Source organism: Hyposmocoma kahamanoa, unplaced genomic scaffold, assembly GCF_003589595.1.
Source record: "Hyposmocoma kahamanoa isolate Upper Pololo Valley unplaced genomic scaffold, ASM358959v1 303, whole genome shotgun sequence".
Classification (NCBI taxonomy): domain Eukaryota; kingdom Metazoa; phylum Arthropoda; class Insecta; order Lepidoptera; family Cosmopterigidae; genus Hyposmocoma; species Hyposmocoma kahamanoa.
In genome coordinates, this window is record NW_020653784.1 from 1,136,265 (window position 1) to 1,154,888 (window position 18,624).

General features: G+C 41.3%; 1 long non-coding RNA gene across 1 annotated transcript; it reads right to left on the reverse strand.

Annotated features, from left to right (window-relative positions):
• Window positions 1-1,806: 1,806 nt before the first annotated feature.
• LOC113229306 lies at window positions 1,807-18,252 on the reverse strand. The gene is made up of 3 exons (XR_003310405.1): window positions 18,191-18,252; window positions 13,793-13,921; window positions 1,807-1,913 (listed from the first exon to the last, which is right to left on the reverse strand). It is a non-coding gene; the product is annotated as an uncharacterized LOC113229306 (long non-coding RNA).
• Between the last annotated feature and the right edge of the window lie 372 nt (window positions 18,253-18,624).

Sequence of the window (18,624 nt, forward strand, 5' to 3'; positions counted from 1 at the left end):
ATCTCTATAGTCCGCTCAATAGATAGGCTCACAATATCTGTACGTTCTTTAAATTTTAAATGATTTTTAATAAGAATCAAAGAGCCGCCATGAATAGCTTTTTCTCTGCTGAACGAACTAGCCACCTGGTGATTGTTGAAGCTAAACATGAACTGATGTTTTGATAGAAAGTGGTGTTCAGTAATACACAGAATATCAATATTATTACAGTTAATAAATAATTCTATTTCTAACTCTTTGCCTTTCATGCCTTGAATATTTTGATGCACCAGGTTTAATATACAATTTATTTTATTTCTGTGTGTGTTTGCGTGTTTTAAATGCGCTAAAAACTTACTATGAGAAACAATATTACACCAAGCAGCGCACACCCGTAGGTATATCAGTTTGCTCGCAACGTATTTTTACTGCAGCAATAATGGAGGGAAGGAATGCTGACGATTTTCCCAACTCATAATGTTAGGTAGATAAAAGACGAGCCCGCGCTCAATCAAATTGTTGGTTGGTGCATAATGTGCGCTGCCGTGCGGTGTGGCGTAGCGAGGCGGCGGAGTCTCCATTCTCCAATGATTATGAAGTATGGGCGATCAATTTCACAGCCGTCGCTCAAAGCCGCCGCCGCCCGCCGCCGCCGCCCTGTCTCTCACCCCCCAGCGCCCCGCCACCGCCCGTCACAGACTGAATTTCAGAAAGGCACACGGTTAACATTATTTTCTCAACCATGTGAAAACCCTTGCGTTACTTTCAAAAAAAGAACACAAAGGTTGACGTTTACAGAACATACAACTTTTTTATTTAAAAAAAAACTGACTTCAAAGGTTTGTGGAATTGAAATCAGTTGACGGAAAGTGTGTGAAATCCAATAAACCAGATTCATCCCCTAGTTTGCCACTCTTAGGGTCGTATTCCAGAACTCTACTCAACGCTCAAGTCAGAATTTTAGCAGACTTGAGTATGATCTCAAGCACTGGAAATACGACCCTAATGGCAAGGACTTGAGTATGATTTTCAGTGCTCAATGCAATACTCAAGTCCTGACTTGAGGTGGCATATTATCTCCAAATTTGAATGGGTAGTGGTCCCAGAGGTACCGCCTTTCTATTAAGAAAAAAAATCAACGAAATTGGTTCACAAATGTCGGAATAGGTAATCACGAAACAAAAAAATACAATCGAATTGAGGTCCTCTTTTTTGAAGCCGGTTAAAAACACCAGCTTTCTTGTCCTAAAAGTAAGTAAGACAATCCATTTTAATTCGCTACTCTAAACTTTTAGATCTGTCTACTAACTATGAATTAATAAACAGACTAAAGAAACCTGCAATACAGCCAACTGCCCATTAAACATTGTCCACAATTGCGAAAATTAAATAAAAACAATTGCATATGGTACTCGTATTACTTTATTGCACTTAATTATGGTGCACGGACATACCTGCACCACATACACTCATTAAAAAAACATAATGGTGGAAAGTTATATGTTAAAAATATATCCTGCATTCTTTAGTCTTCTATTATTTCATCGCTTTTTGAAAAAAGCGTCTCAGCTTGAGATGGGATCACTCAAGTTCCGGCCACTTTCATTATCTACTATTTCTAGACATGAAGCACTATTAAAGATAGGTACTTTAATTAGAAAATAACTCTTTTATAAATGATATTCCACCTAAAATTACTCGTTACTCAGAAAACTTGTTTTTCACTATCCATGACTTTATACGTAGTCTGTGGCATTAGGGGTGAGCGTGGATTCAGCGGGCGGAGAGGGCGGCACGGGCAGGTACCAACCACCATATCGCCAACACCGCAGCCGGAGCTCGTCGTTACTTCACTATATTTGTGGCGTTAGTAGCAAGGCCTCCATTTTTCACAGCTGTCGAACAATTTTCCGTTCGCCCACTCCACCAAATGACTATAAACAATAACGTGTAGGTACTTAAATTTTCCTCATCTTCATAATAAACTTTTATTATAAATATTAATCAGTAATCAGGATACTCTGAGATGGAATTGGATTTAAAAACTACAAACAGACAACTGTCAAAACACAATTTATGAACACTTTGTTTACATTTGGACTTTAATTCCATCTCAGAGTATATACAGTGGTGGTCATATTATGTATTTTGCCGCCTTTTCTTACTTATTTTGTTAGGTTACCTAAGATCTGGCAAAATTATTAGAAATGGGTAACAAGAAAGATTTAGTGAATTTACATTTAAAACGAAAATGGACGTACCGGACCATCGCTGATCATTTAGAGAGTTCCATAAAAATGGTATCTAACGCCATTGCACATTTCAAAAAACATGAAACATCGGATAAAGTGCCAAGAAAAGGTCGGCCACGGAAGACCGCTGTTCAAAAAGACAGGCTTGTTATTCGTTTAACTAAGCCGGCCCCATTATATAGTTCTTTATAAAATTATATATATTTATATATCATGCCAACTATGGCTAAATAGGTACCTATATTTATTACATTTAAACTTATACATTGTTGCGAACTGTCTAAGGTATAAGGAAAATAATAATCTATGGGAAAATTTACTAATAAATTACTCCGGCGGTAAATTTTTTGTACATGTTTGTAAGATGCAAAAGCAACACCACTAGAAGTTAAACTACAAGAAATAGGAATGTAATGTTTCCCTCGTTGTTATAGGCATGTAAATAAGATATCGTAGCTGCAGCCGGTGGCAGCAGCAATTACCCTAACTAATGAATGTCATATATGGTGTTTATGGCGCAACATGTCGTAGAAGGCCCGCGACCGCGTCTCCGTGTGACCGGTCCGCCTCGGCGCACCGCGAAAGGCGCGCCCAAGCTATTATCTGTTACGTGGCCGTCTTAATGCGCCTGCAAATAGATGCAGTTGCCTTCCGTGCACCTGATTTACACTTGCAGTTTTTGCTTGATTGAAATTCAATCATATATGTATGTTTAATGAAGAGCGGAGCGACCGTCACCGGCGCACGAATCGGCGGTGAGTGAATCATGGGAGCGGTGGTGTGGTGGTCTGACGCGCAGTGGCGGCTCTTCCGGCTGCTGATTCTTTAATTAAACATGCATAAATTACGCTGCGGCCGTAAATCAATCGGCAGGCGATGCGACGGGACAGGGCTGCGGCGCGGGCGCGGACACGACGCTCACTCTATAATTACGCGCACTCTGCTCAATGGACATGACGGACGGACAGGAGACTTCAAACGCGCGTCGTTAGCATTCTAGCTCATCGCTTGCCGCGCATTGTATCGATATATTTCCTACGCACTGCATACCACCGAATCATAAAGCACGCTCCGCGCAAGATTTATGCGCCGATCGTTCTACCGTCTGCAGGACTCGCACGGCACAAGTATATAATTTTTACATGATATGTAAGAATTCATCATCTGTTCGAATACATTATGTCCAATTTAAATGCCTCTGTAGTTTTTATGGAAAGTAGTTTACATAAATTATGAGTGATCGTTACACGGCAGCAGCCTGTCACGACTTTCATCTAGGTACTGGCTCGTCGGCGCTACGGAGGTACGATCTCAAGGTAACTATGAGTTTTACGTGGCGAGTTAATTTGTTGACTGTTAAAATGTTTTAAATCGACTCGTCTTTTGTTCGGTAGTCGTTAAGAATAGCCGCGGCGAAGCGGCGCGGGCGCAGCGGTGGACCGCGGGGCAGAGGCGGGTGATATATCGCGCGCCGGTTACCAATTACACAATTCGTTGTCGTTTTGTCGTGTTACCGAGCTATTCCCAGAAGCGAACGATTTCTTCAGCTCGCATCTACACGTATCACAGAAAATAGCAACTAAATAAGCTCTTTTGTTCGGTTTCGATGCAACCAACTGTAATTTAGTTTAGCGACAGATTTATAGAGCAGACGCAGAGACAGCTGAAGCTCTTTCGAGGTAGCTTTAAGTTATCTCGTTCGCGGAACCTAGCAGCACACTGCCGGTGACTGGACGCCGCTTGATGGAATTCGATACTAGAATTGTTTTTGTCTGTTTTTATAGAGCGAGCGAGTGACTAACGATATTTTCTGTGAGATAGAGCGGCGGCGCGTTCCCCGAAGCGGCGGCGGCGGCGCGGCTCTTGCTATTGAGAAACGATTTGAATTTCTAAAAGCGACGGTTCCCACGCGCGAGATGTATCCATTCCATGCCGCGTCGCCGCTAATTGTATCCCCATTTATTATTAATGCGTTCAACAATGGCCCGTGTGTTTTCGCACCGCTCGTTTTTCCTGCGCCGCACATATCTCGAGCTGCACGCCGAGCGAGCTGGCGCGCCGCCAACAATGTCATTGTGGTGCCGTCCCCCCACCCCGCCGCCGCCGTATATCGCTGACTGTATATCACATGACGTCACACGGTAAACGTCTCAAGCATTCACAGTTTCAATTAGAAATTTGCCAAACAGCCAAGCGGCGACATTAATTGAGAGAATTCGCCGGATGCCATTTCAGACATTCCATTATTGAACGTCGAGCTCGAAATGCGCGCGGATTAGTAACACGGTATTAACTCATTTGTAGTTCAATTTGTAATGTAAAGAAAGTAATCCAATAGACGGATGAATGGCCGCGTGCGCCCGAGAGGAAGAACAATGACAATAAAGGCGCACGACCGCGCCCAACCCCGCGCCCCGCCTGCCGTCGGGGCGCGTCATCAAAGCAAGTATGCGGATCGTTCAGGGCTCGCTGTCGCCGCGAAAAAACTAATAAAAGGCGATATTACGAGCGCAAATGTATGGTTGGGTTGCGAGCTACGACAACCCTCGCGCCCTCCGCAATTCCTCGCATGTCACGCACTATACATCCCCCCGAGCACTCTACCTCTACCTACCTACCACCCATAACTCTCAGCCTACGACGTAAATGGTATGCAGATACATTAATTTGGTATAATAGAAACTTGTATTGGATAACATCTCGAGAGACCCGTCTCTTCGGACATCTTTTAGTTACTAATTCGATGCTATCATCAAACGCTTAAGTCTAGCTGCCCTCTGATGTGCCGAGGGGACTCTCACTCAAGTGAGTCAATAAGCGCATTCCGGGTGCAGCGCGCCGAATTAAAAATCAAATAATGTTGTGTAGAGCGAATTACCGGTCTCAGCCCATCCACGCCGCTAGCGGCTAGGGCTGATCCAAACAATACCGCTCTTTTTGTTGCTCTCATTCATTCTGTTCGAGTCCCCATTGTTCGGCGTGAAGAAAAACAACGGCATTTTTAAATTGAATTTTTGCAATCCTTTAACGAAGTGCCCGATCATTTTTAATTTTTACACCACTGACTGGTACAGTGATATCGCTTTGTTTTTTTGTAAGGACTTTCGTAATGTGATATTAACAAAATGTTATTACTCGTATTTACGTCTACCAAATTGATACGTAAAATGGTACAGATGATACTTTAAGAGATATTCCCTCAATTTAAACTTTAATATTCAATGAGCTTCAGCATTAGGTTCTTTAACTTGATTAGTACTGCGGCCGCGTGATCGGCGTACAATGGCTGTGAAATATTTTTTTCGATTTAGAAAAATACACTAAAACATTGTTTAAATCATTATTTGTATTCATTTTCAACGTTTTTATACTTTAACTTATATCTACTTTAGCAGTATCTATATAGGTCCTGTTACTAAATATAATCAACTTGAAGAATGTTTGTTAAAAAGGTTTTTAACTTAAATCTAGTATGAATAGGATATACTAGCAGGAGTACAATTCTTCTTAATTATATGAAATTATTGTAATTGTAATTGTAGTTGTAATAATTAGTAAACAGTTAACAAAGAAACGGATACTACATTAAAACAAAAGAAACTTTCGATCGTGTAAAAACCGTCGGCGGCGCGGTATAAATTCGTAGTACTGGTATGTCTATAGATGTAGATTGCAGACTGAGGAATTCGTGATTCTGAAAGGCATAGAGCGAGAGAACGGATAACAATAGGGACCGAGCGGACGGCAGCCCTAGCACTCGAGCAGGGCAGGGGTCAGGTCAATATGTCCGCTAATGAAAAGTTTAATAACGCGCCGCACGTGTGCCCCCGCGCCGCGCCCTCACCCCGCGAGGTGCACAATTTATTGCAAGTAATTTCGCATGTCATAAAACCGAATTAATATTGTCGAGGGCGGGCGCCGTTCGTTGTGACTATTAGTCAAATCGCATGGAGCAGCAAGTGATCTCGGGTGAACACTTGCGCTCTGGTACTATTGTCTGTTTGTGAATCAATTCGGGACGCCAGACGACGGCGAGTGCGGGGGACACCGCGCCGCGCACGTGGCCCCACAAAAAACTTGATGCTTCAATAACTCAGCAACAATTAGCAAACGATCGCAGCCGATGACGTGTTTACAAAACACGAGACGTTACCGCCACATGCCGCGAATATATCTTCCTTTGTCGCTTATTGTCATTACGACTCAAGAAAATTATGAAACAATTGTTGTAAGTATTAAATTGACACAACAATAAAGTACCGCAGATTTTTATTCGGTAAATAAATAGCATTGGTAGCTCTATGGGAGAAAACGATTGCTTCTGATTTGAGAGGTGAAATTACAGGCACATGAGACTTGTCAACTTATGTGTCAGAGTGTGTCGGGCGCAGTGGCAGTGCCCCTCAGGTCTTTGCGATTTAAAGCTCTGAGTGGCACTGCCACTTTTATGGGCAAGCGTGTAGCTTAGCATCAGGCACGATTTGTTCGTCCCGTCCATTTGATATTATAAAAAAATAACAGTTCCGAATCCAAGAAAAGATGGTCCGAAATGTCCCATGGATCATTTTATCTCTAGGTGTACAAGCGATATTCGGAGTTGCGTTATGTGTTTGCTAGTTGGTGCCGATATGTTATTAACCCTTGCCTCTGTTTCGTGAAGAAAGAGCTACTACATCGGCTTTTCTTTTCGGCAGTACAGCGAGTGTGATGGAAAGAGAGAGGGGAGTGATATTTGTCGGCAATAATGTCGTGAAGATGCTTTTCATTAATACAATCATTCGACTTCGCGCTCCATTTCACGCATCTCGCCTTATAGCGACCGACCCCGGAACAGCGGGCGGCGACAACGCTGGCGGCGCGGGGGGGGCGAGGCAGTGAGGGGTGTTTACGGTTTGCAAATTTATCGTATTAACTTTATTTGTAAGTCAATGCATTGACTATGGTATTAACAAATAGCGAGAAATAGACATTTACTCAAATTAATTTTATCCTCATTAACCCTTTTCTCACACCCGGTTTGCACAGAGGGCGCTGGGTGCGGAAGTTCGTCTCGGGTTCTTTTCTAAATTGGTTCTGGACTGGACCCCGATATTTTAACCGAATCGTTCGGTGGGATATCGTTCTCGAATCGAAACGTTCGATTCGGATCCTACAGTGTCTAAGAAGTTAGTTAGTGAAATAGATTACAAGAAAAATTAAAATCCTTTTACATACCTTTTTAAGACTTTAAGGCTTAAAATATAGGAATGCATTAGTCTTGCATTAAAATAAATTAATAAAATTGAAGAAAATCCAGATTTTATTTAAAATAATAAGAGATTTCCATATATTACATTTTTGCTTTGTAAACAATAGGACGTTCGGTAACTAGCATTCGATAACTGTGTTTGAAATAACATTTCTAGCCTTTACCAGTCGAGAAGTTCCAGTAATCGTACCCTTGTGCCGTCATTTCGGTTCGGTTTCGAATACGACAGTTTGACATTCAATTCAGGTGTTGTGAATAAAAATGAAAAGAAATCGGTCGACAAATCAGTTCTCGTAAGTTTCTGAATCAGCACCCAGATCTGGTTGTTCTGGATAGTGCCATATAGTGAATTCCATTTTTCCTAGTTTGAGAACAAAAAATTTGTGTGTTTCTATGGCACTTTAACATTTATTATACTTCATATGTTTTCCAAGGGTTGTGAATCTTCTTCGATATGCATGGGAAACCCCCTGCACATCGAAGAAGATATCGAAGAAGGTTTCGGATGGGGATGTCGTGCGTATACCGTTCTCTATACTCTCGTGAGTATCTACTACTGTCAAATAAGTCATACTCGATCAAATTTAAAAACGCATGATGCGAATGAAGCTTCAAACGTGATAATGTCTTTTGATTTTGTCGAGTATGACTCATTTGACACCAATTGTTTCGAACGAATGTGGGACAGAGAAAAGGCGTAAGGTACTCACCGATTGTTCGCCAGACGTAAAGCGTCCCGAACGGGTAGTCACGAAATCAGATGGGTTTCTGAGCGAGAAGATGTACCTGATTCCTACTACATCTTTGTAATTTGTGATTTAAATCAATTATTAGAAATGTCAAAAGTTTCCGATCGGTTAGTTGTAACTCGGAAAAGACGCAGTTTCCGATCGGGAAAGGCAATAAAAATCAAGTTTCAGGAAAGGAAGTACCTCGTGCAGAGAGGGTCCTTTCGTGCACCGACAAGAGCCTGACTCTTCAATGGGGTGATGATGATTCAATATTCATTATTTGCTTTCCGCAATGGAGAATAGGCTGTTACCTACTGTAATGGTTTTTGGTAAAGAAAAAATGGGGTATGGAGAGATTCTGGTTTTCGTAATGGCAACACTGGGTAGAGAAGCCATGTTGTTGTATGTGGTTAGAGATTTTTTCCGGGTAACAGCGCGCTATATATTTATTATATATATATTTATTATATATATATATATATATATATATTTATTATATATTGGAAAAAAATGGAAGATAAACTTAATTGCATACTATTGTAAAAATATGAATTGTCATTACACTACATAATCATATCCACAAGGATCACGTTATGACTCCTTTCGAACTATCAGAACACAGCAAAGTAAAAGGGAGGAGAGTATGGGTAGGCTGTTTTCAACTGTTTCTTTGGTTAGAAGATGATTTCGGTCAGGAAACCATCAATATTACTTATACAGTAACATTTGTTTATAGATAAATCTTAAAAGAAATATAAATTTTAAAATAAGAGAGATAAATTTTAAAAGAAATATTTTAACATTTATTTTAATATTTTATCATTCATTTTTAATAGATCAGGTCGAAGTGATATTTTGCGTAAAAAACCACTGTATAATGTATCTAGGTTGTTTCAAATGTATATTGAGCTATGTTCACAACAAAATCTTGAATTGATACTTTCTGTAAAATTCATTCAATTACTCAAACAGGGTCGGAAATTTCAAAGAACGAACACGGAAAGTTTGTCATATAAACACCGTGCGAATTCTTTCCGGTCCAGGCTTGCAAAGTAAGTATAATTAAGTATTAAGTAATTACTGTCCATTGCTTTAAAATTTTAAATCTATCTGCTAAATAATGAACTATGTAAACAGGCAAAAGAAAGACTCATACAACCAAACTAATGTAACTCTTACTTTTTAAAAAATGGGGTAAATTAAACTAAAGTTCTTTGGTTATTTGTTGAGCATTAGATAAAAAACCATCAGCTTAAAAAGATAACAAGTAATTAAGAAACTCAAATCGTAATATGGCTCAGCTACCGGTTTGAAGCCGTATGCAGCACCATCGGAGAGTTCCATCTGGTGGCAAGGGCGCTGAGGATGCCATTCAGGCTGAAGCGTAGAGCTAGGAGTGGGGCACAACGCCTTGTTATTACACTAATGGTGAGATTGACATTCATTCGAGTCAATGATTCATTTGCCTTTATTCATTTGTTTTTATTTTGTTTTTTTTTTCATTCGTTTTGAAATCCAAGCGACTACCGTGTTCTCACAGGAGTTCAAATAAGGAATCTACAAGGAAAACCATTTAGTTTCCGTGAAGCAGTTGTAAATGATAACCAAGACTTTGCATTCACGTTCCCCACTATTTTACCGCAAAGCAAAAAATAAGTTTACAGCTAGATGACAGAAATATATTGATAGCAGGGGTGCATTTTTTTTATTATATACCTTATAAATGTTATTTTCTTAAGTAGGTACTTTTTGTTTGAATTCTCGTATCGGCAATTTTATATTTTTACCCTTTAATAAATAACATCTTTTTTCTGAAAATTGGCCGCCGACTCTACTCTCTTATTTTTAACCGACTTCAAAAAAGGAGGTTCTCAATTCGACTGTTTTTTTATGTTACGCAATTCCTTTGTGAACCGATTTCGATAATTCTTTTTTTTAAGAGGGTACCTTAGTATTAGTTCCATTTAAATTACGACGAGGGCGATCTACTGGGGATCTTCTTGTGTATGCCTGTCACATATGGAGCGAGGCTGTAGAAAAGCAAGGCGAAGAACTTGCAGTGTCTTTGGAAATTCCTAAAGCCTTTGACAGGGTCTGACACGCAATCCTTTTAAGCAAGTTTCCCTCTTATGGGCTTTATTGACCTTTGCTATTGGATCTCGGATTTCTCGAGCGAACGTTCGATTTGAGTGGTCTTGGAAGGCTACTCTTCCGAACATATGGCGATAGATGCCAGAGTTCCTCAGGGTTCCGTACTGTCTGCAACTCCCTTTCTGCTGCATATCAATGATATGTTAATTCCGGGTACCTTTGCGTATGCTGTTGACAGCACAGTTGTAGATAGGTAGTTGACCAATGCATGGGTCAGTGGAGAGGAAATCCAGTCTTATCGAGAGTCCGTAGTTAGCCGCTTGGCTTTAACGCTAAAGGCAGTCTCCGATTGGGGCGATGCCAATCTTGTCACATTTAAGGCCACCAAAACGCAGGCATGTCTATTCTCCACAAAACGGGGTCCCTTTCACCTCACTCCGACTTTCGTGATGTATCCATACCATTAGCCGACAGTGTCCAGCTATTTGGAATGGACCTGTCGTCCAATCTGAACTTCGGCAGATACATTGAATCCATGGTCAAAAATGCAACCAGGAAGCTTGGCATCCTTTCCAGGGTGAGGCGTTACTTTACACGGGAACAGTTGCTTCAGCTGTACCAAGCACAAGTCCGGTTGTGCATAGAGTGCTGCTGCCACCTTTGGGATGGCTCTGCTACAAAACAACTGGCACTTTGGATTCAATTGACTTTGAATGATGGAATTAGTTGAGGCGAAGCTGCAGAGCCTTGAACACCGCCGGAAAGTTGCCTGCTTATCGGTATTTTACAGGATATATCACGGAGAGTGTGCCATGGAATCACACAATTTAATTCCGCCTTCCCCTTTACATCACCGGGGGACTAGGCGTAGGTTTGGGTTCCACCCCTACGCACGAAGCGTTACGCTTCCACATTTATATGGCGAACGGCTACGAAGTGGAATTCTCTGCCTGCAGACTTGTCCCTGAACGTTATAACTTGGGTCTTTTCAAGGCGAGAGTGAATAGGCATTATTTAAGCGTGGATGCTCCATCATCGACCTCATCGTCACTTTCCATCAGGTGAGATGGAGGTCAAATGCGTAGTTACAATTTGTAAAAAAAAAAGTTTTAAAATATTCCACTTCTAATGGCAGCAAACTAGAGGATGAATCCTATTTCGCACACTTACCGGTAACCGATTTGAATAAAACATGGCAAAAATATATAATTCCAGGAACTTTTGATGTCGGTTTTTTTAATAAAATAGTTATTGCTAAACTTCTTTTTGGTAATCTTCTTTCCTTTCGCATTTTTATCACATCGATAAGTATTGGTTTTTGGTAAGTTAGTTTGTAATATAATTACAATGCTAGTTACTTTATAATAATACAAAATATATTTAACTGCCTCAGTGGCCGAACGGTTACCATGCCGGACTGCCACGCAGTGGCCCCAGGTTCGATTCCCGGGCCGGGAGAAATATTTGTATAGCCTACATTTATTTCTCTCGTGAGTTTGGGTGTAATTTGTGGTTGTCTATGTGTGTGTCCATAGCACCCGCGACACAGGGTTTCCCTAGTGCGGGGCTATGTTGAGTGTGTGCGTTATTATTGTTATTATTATTAATAATACAAAAATATTATATTTTTGTATTTGTATTTTGACGCTTTTTGACGTAATAGTAGGTTACGTAATACCGTTAGTTATTCGAATATTATTGTCTCCTATGTGGTCTTGTGGTTATAATTCAGGTAAACGTAATGATAATAGCTGGACTTGGTGACAGTGCAAGACGAATGTCGTCTGGTGGACGCCCCGCCGCGCTGCTGCCGCAGCCTGAGAACGGCGCTCGGTCGTAGAGAGGGCGCGGGCGCGGGCGCAGTAAAAACCACTAGATCAGTATCGACTGCCACGACATCAATCTTCGTGTCGGAGCTGAAGCCGCGCCTCCGACCCGCGACGCGCCACCATTTGTCACTAGTGCCTTTAAAAAATGATTGAGGCACAAAAGACTGATATGACAGTCACTCTGGCTGAACGGTTTGTATTCAACTTACGTTATAAGTCAACATGTTACAATTTAGATGGAGTCGTTGAGTTATGGAAATTATTCAGCGTCTTGAGGCAGGTTCTTTTGTGCGAAAACACAGCGAAGACGGGGCAAAACGGACGCGAAGCCGTGGAACTGGAACACTCGAGCTCAGACAAAATGCCAAATTTAATCAACATTGACGGTCGACTCGCCTCTCTTTTTTGTTACAATTTGTTCAATTGTTCACCTGTCGTTCCTCTCTCTCGCTATCACTTTATTTCGTTTGCTACTGACTTCGTTTTCCACACGGTTGAACCGATAACCGTGGTGACGACCCGTCAACTGCTTGTGCGCGCCCCGTTGGCATGTTGCTGGGTGCGGCACGTTCTCACACCGGCGAAATCCTAAAAATCCCTGCGAGCGGTCGCGGAGTCGGTTCCCATCGGTCGAGCGAGATGTCCACAGATAAGGTCGATAAATTTAATTAAATGTCTCCCAGTGTACACGAAGGCGCGGGGCGAGCGCGACGCAGGCAAATTTGTTTGGTGGTGAGTTGGGTCCACTTGTAGCAATTAAGCGCGGGGCGCGGGGCGGCCGGCGGCGGCGCGTCTCAAAGACTCCGCGCAAGCGCGCGTCCGCAAAAAATGTCGCCTCCAAGTTTCGACGGCGGACACTTTGTGTCCAGCTATTCCCGGAGCCCTCGTTTCGCTCCTTTTGTTTAGTCCCGCACATAATTGAACTGGCCGCAAGCTTTTTCTTCCTGATGGAGTGCCCTCCGTTCAAGGTTGCGATCGTTATGGCGACCCGCTCAAGGACATCGCGCAGCTTTTCACTGATCGCTCTACCGCGTAATTAATTTGCTCATAAGTCAATTATATTGTTATTCTGATTTGGAAGGCATGCGTTAGAAACAAGGACGTGTAATGAATAGTCCTAGCCTCTGGGTCGCGGCGCGGCAGGGGGCGCAGGCGCGGCGGCCGGTGACGGATGGCGCACGATTGCTGTTGTGACACGCCGTACGCCTGCGCTGCCGATCGGTCACTGGCCAGCGTGCCCTCTAAACGTCTTCATAACTCCAGGTCCGATTAAGCAATCACTTAAAGAACACATCTATACCGTATTACCTCTATGGAAGTCCTCAAGGTAAACAAACACGAAATATGAATCAACGTTATTACGATTTGTATTTCATATTTTATTTTTAGGTATCGGAACGAGTCATAAATAAAAACGACGAGTTAAAAAACAGTAATATAATTGTCTTTCTGAAAAACAAATGAGCAGCGACATCGGCAGCTGTTGCGCCATTATTTGTCAAGGCGGTAAAAACGGTAGAAAGGAATGCATATTTGATAGCGCGCGCAGGCGCACCATGCAGCGCGCGCCGGTCGTGAATATGCATAGCGCGACACTGCTACGATTCCACCTCACCTTGTTACCTCTTACAGTGGTGCATATACGTATAGGGTCGTGTATACCTCTGCATACTCTAACTGCAACGAATTTGACCGCGTCTAGCTTGGCGAAGCTGATGATGACAGAGCGTCGTCCGGACAGCGGCATGCACGGCTCGCGGCTGCTGCGCCCGCGCCGTCGCCGTCGCAATGCTGCAAATTTGTCAAGATTGCATTACAACACTTCACTGTTCACTGTCTGGATAGTGGATTTTTAACATTAATTTTAGGCTTTGCGGTAATGTTAATCGTTTACATTTCCCTTATCACCGTACATATTCAATAGTAGGTAGGTACTACAGTCTGTCTTTCTTGAAGACGGAGTAAAATGACAGTTCATTGTGCAAGAGTGTTGCCCGCTTGCAAGCAGCTAGAGATTGCAGTCGATGAATATTATATCGACTATCGACTAAATGTTGGTCACACTTATGAACTAAATAGCCGAACTTGTTTCGTTTTAATCATCATCGGTCAATTATTCATCCGACTGCTGGGCACAGGTTCATTTGAATTGAATACACTAACTTTAGCTGTAGGAGTATCAAAATACAAATAGGAGACATATTTTAAAGTTTTTCATTTGAATTTAATATACATAATCGAATCCGCCCGTGTTATTAAAATGTGTATAACTAAAAATTGATTTCGTTACTAATAGACCAATAGTATAATAAAGAGACCAAAATAATAATAAAGAATGAAGAAATTACAACGTCGTAACATCCACAATTCAGACATGTTTGGCAACAGTTTACCTACTTTACCAACTTATCAATAAAATTGTCGACAACAACTACATTATTTAAACTTTTACGAAAACTGGCAACCCTGCAAATGTCATTTTACTCCACCTTAAAAAAAGAGCGACTATAATAAGGTAACGCTGTCAAAGAGTCTGCTCTGTGCCTGAGCCTACTTCGTGCTTAATGGATTCGGAATAGATGTCTCTCTCGGGCAGCGGCGCATTTTTTGCTCGCGCATTCCTGTAAGTACCTACACGTCCACTATGTTTCGAGTAGATGTGTACCAACGCCTTACGATTGAATTAAAACAATAGTATTTTTTTATAATATCAAGAGACGGGACGAACAAGCCGTGTGCCTGGTAATAAGCTACACGCCTGTCCATAACAGCTGCAGGGCCGCTCAGAGCTTTGAATCGCGAAGTTGTAAGCTCACAAGCCCCATGTACCTGTAATTTCACCAGCGCCCTTCAGAATCGGAACGCAGTAATGGTCACATTACTGCTTGGCGGCAGAAAATGCGATAGTGGCAGTACTTCCCTTGACGAACTCTTTCACAAAGAAATCTACTGCTACTAGCTACTAATATAAAAGTCCATTGTCATAGTCAAATAATCTTTATTTCATAGGTAAGCAAATTACATGTGATATCGTCATACCTTTATACACTACAACTCATTCATAAGGCCGATTCCGAGAAGAAAGAGAAAGAAACTCTAGGGGTTGCTCTTTGCAAATGTACATTTATCATTACAATAAGTAATTTAAACATCGTAGATCGAGGCTACCTCCAAGAGCTAAACGGGACACTACCACGGATTTTTGTCATCCAAGTAAGCTGTATGTATAATAAAATAACCTTTTGTATAAAGTTTTTGTTTCACTATAGTTTTAAACCTCATTGAAAATTGTAATATATTGTCTAGTTTTAAAGTTTAGTACATTAACTAAACTATAGTGTATCATTTAATCGCTATCAAATGAATATAAGTCCTTGCTGTTGTATTATAATTCGCGTGTCTTTTGTTCGATCACGTTTGTCGCATCTGCCGCGCGGGTAACTCCGCAGGAACGGAAATTAATCCGAAACGTTATCCTTTTATCGCTCTCTGTTTTTTATCGCACAGTTTTATAATTTTGTCAAATCAACCATTTAATATGGTGATGTCTTTCCTGCCCCTACGCGGAAGTAAATTACGTCTTTATCGTGAATTCCCCATCGTGTGTTCGGGAACAATTTATGTCGCCGCTCACAGCCGCCACTGCTGGACGCTGTCTTCAGCGGGGTCCGGGGCCGCGGTGGGCTCGGGCGGGGGTGGCGCCCCAGGAGCCGCCACACGATAAATAATGACGTATAATAATTGATTAATCACTGTGCTCCCGGCCAGGCGATGCTATCGGCACATTCCGGCCCTCGGCCGCTATAAAGATGAGTCGCTAATTAATTTAAATGAGTGGAGACCGCCTGGCGGTGCACAAAAACGGGGCCGGGCGGAGGCCGCGCCGGGCCGGGGCCGGCGGGTCAGCAGCGGGGCGCTATCGCGACATCGCCGCATCGACACGACCGAATTATATTGATTTAAGTAGATGATATCGAGAGATCCACCGAACCTCTCTAGTCATGTTATGATTAGATCATCTTGATACTTTCTATCTGGCTATGTTATAAATAACTGAAAAACCTTAAACTCTTTTATACCCGTAGGTAAGAAATGAACAATTACAAATGACTAACTTGGATTATAAGCAAGGTTATGAAGTTTAAAATACATTTTATGTACATGGTGTATTAGTTTCATCTTTTTTTTGTTTCTTTCCTTTTTCGTTTGTAATGTATTTGCCTAGATGGTGAATGTACGGTCAAAGGTAAGTAGCCTAGATTTATTATTTTAGACTCTTAATAAATAAAGTTCTTTTATTAGTATTCTATACCAAATAACAGCACGAGCAAGTAGGTACGCCTGGTGGTATGCGACACGCCTGTCCATAACAGTCGTAGTGCCACGCTAAGTTTTAAAACACAAAATCCAAGGGGCACTGCCACTGCGCCTGTTACCATGTCATGGGACTTGTCAATTTATGTCTCAGGGTAACCTGCTGGTAATTTAGTCACGTTTTTGACAACAAATATGTTTATAGTAATTTTGGGCGAAGAAATACATACAATTGTTTCACACAGCGATGTAAAGGACATTCGGCAATGATCACTAGATCAGTACAAGCCTATTCTCAGACATTGTGATCTCGAACATCTTGAATTTATGCCATAGTCACAATAGTAGAATGTCATTTAGGTTACAGAATATATCAACAACTCGTTTATTGAAACTGTTGGAGGCGTTTAAGGATATCATTAGATCGTAGTTATTTATTTAATCTTTCTTGTACAAAACAAGATAGTATAATGGCGGACTTAACTCGATAAGGTATCTTACCAGTTAAACTTGAAGCCAAACAGAAAGAACAACAGAAACTAAAACTAAACGCTATACTTAAAAACAATCATTTAATTCCTCAAATAACGTCTTCTTGACGTATCGGTGGCATACACTGTAGCTTAGTATCAGTAGAGCTCCTTGTGAAAGAGTCCATCCAGGCAAATTTATTCATATGTATATATGTGTATAAATTTTACCTATTTCTGCCACCAAGCAGTAAAGCGAGCATTACGGCGTTCCAGTCTGGAAGGGTAAGGGTGCTGGTGAAATTACAGACACATAGGACTTGTCAACTTATGGACTCGGGTGACGGGCGCAGTGGCAGTGCACTGAACACTGCAACTGTTATGTCGCTTGTTGTTATGCATGTCGCTTACCACCAGGCGCAAGACTAGTTTGTCCCGTCACTTGGTATTATAAAAAAACACTTTATATATGCTAGATTATTTTCGCGTTGTACAGCGCGTACGAGTAGACAGTAGCCGCCATACTAAAGTGTGGGACATGTTCGCCACCATGATGAAAGAGTTTGCGAATCAGCGAATCATTGTATACGCCATTGCGAGGCGGCTCCTTCCGTGCACTCCAAATAGCAAAATAATAAGTCTTTTGCGATTTTATTAATAATAATAATAATAATAATAAAACTTTTATTTCAGGCTTAAGCCCATAGAGTTAGTTACAAGTTATCTTAGAACTAGTGTTAGTAGGTTTGACAAAAATTAAATAAAACTATAAATTACTGCCTGGTGTGAAGCTGCACCCAATGTTGCAACATTGGGAAATCCCACCTGTCTACAAACACACTCAGGAGTCCGTTGTTGCTGCAGCGGAGACGGGCTAACATGGAGGCGCAGCGTTTTCTCATTAGAGCAAAGAAGTCATCCACATGCGCCTCTGCAAACATCCCCGAAGCACTGCAGCTTATTAAATAAATATTTATTTGCGAAGTGCAACTGGATGATACAATTTTAACATTGTTTTGATCGCAAAAAACAGTAACCAAATAATTAAAAAATCCAATATATTTCTTTAGTATTTTATCTTTTTATAGTCTACAGGCACATGGGTTATTATGGAAACCTTAATCTGATCTGAGACTACGAACTATCCAACTCCTTAACTTCTCCTTCTTATCGTATTGATGGCATACACATACACTATATTATAATGCTTGCCATCGTGGCGTAAGGATTCGCCAATCGGTGTATGGTACTCACTTATGTGGTCTGTGGTACTCACCGATTATTGCCCAGGGTGTGCCAGGAAATCTGCAGGAAACGTATGGTACGTCATGCGGGGAGGTTGGATGATTACTATCGCATTTGGGCTCATTCAGCTGTAACTTTACAAATAGTGACTTTATTGACTTTTTAAACTTTTCAGAAAAAGGAGGAGAATTGATGAAGTGAACCTCAGTAGTGGTCTCATTGAAATTTGAATAAAATATTCCACCTCTAAGGGTGGCCAATTAGGGGACGAGTCCGGTTTATGGATTTGACCCGCTTTCCGTTAACCGATTTCAATAAAACTTGGCAAATATATGTAATTACATAAACTTTTGAGTTAGATTTTTTTATAAAAATTATTCATTTTACCCTTTTGTAATTTTTTTTGAGTTACGGCTTGGCAACAAATTATTTCTGTTCTAATATATTACTGTTAATTGTTTTGTA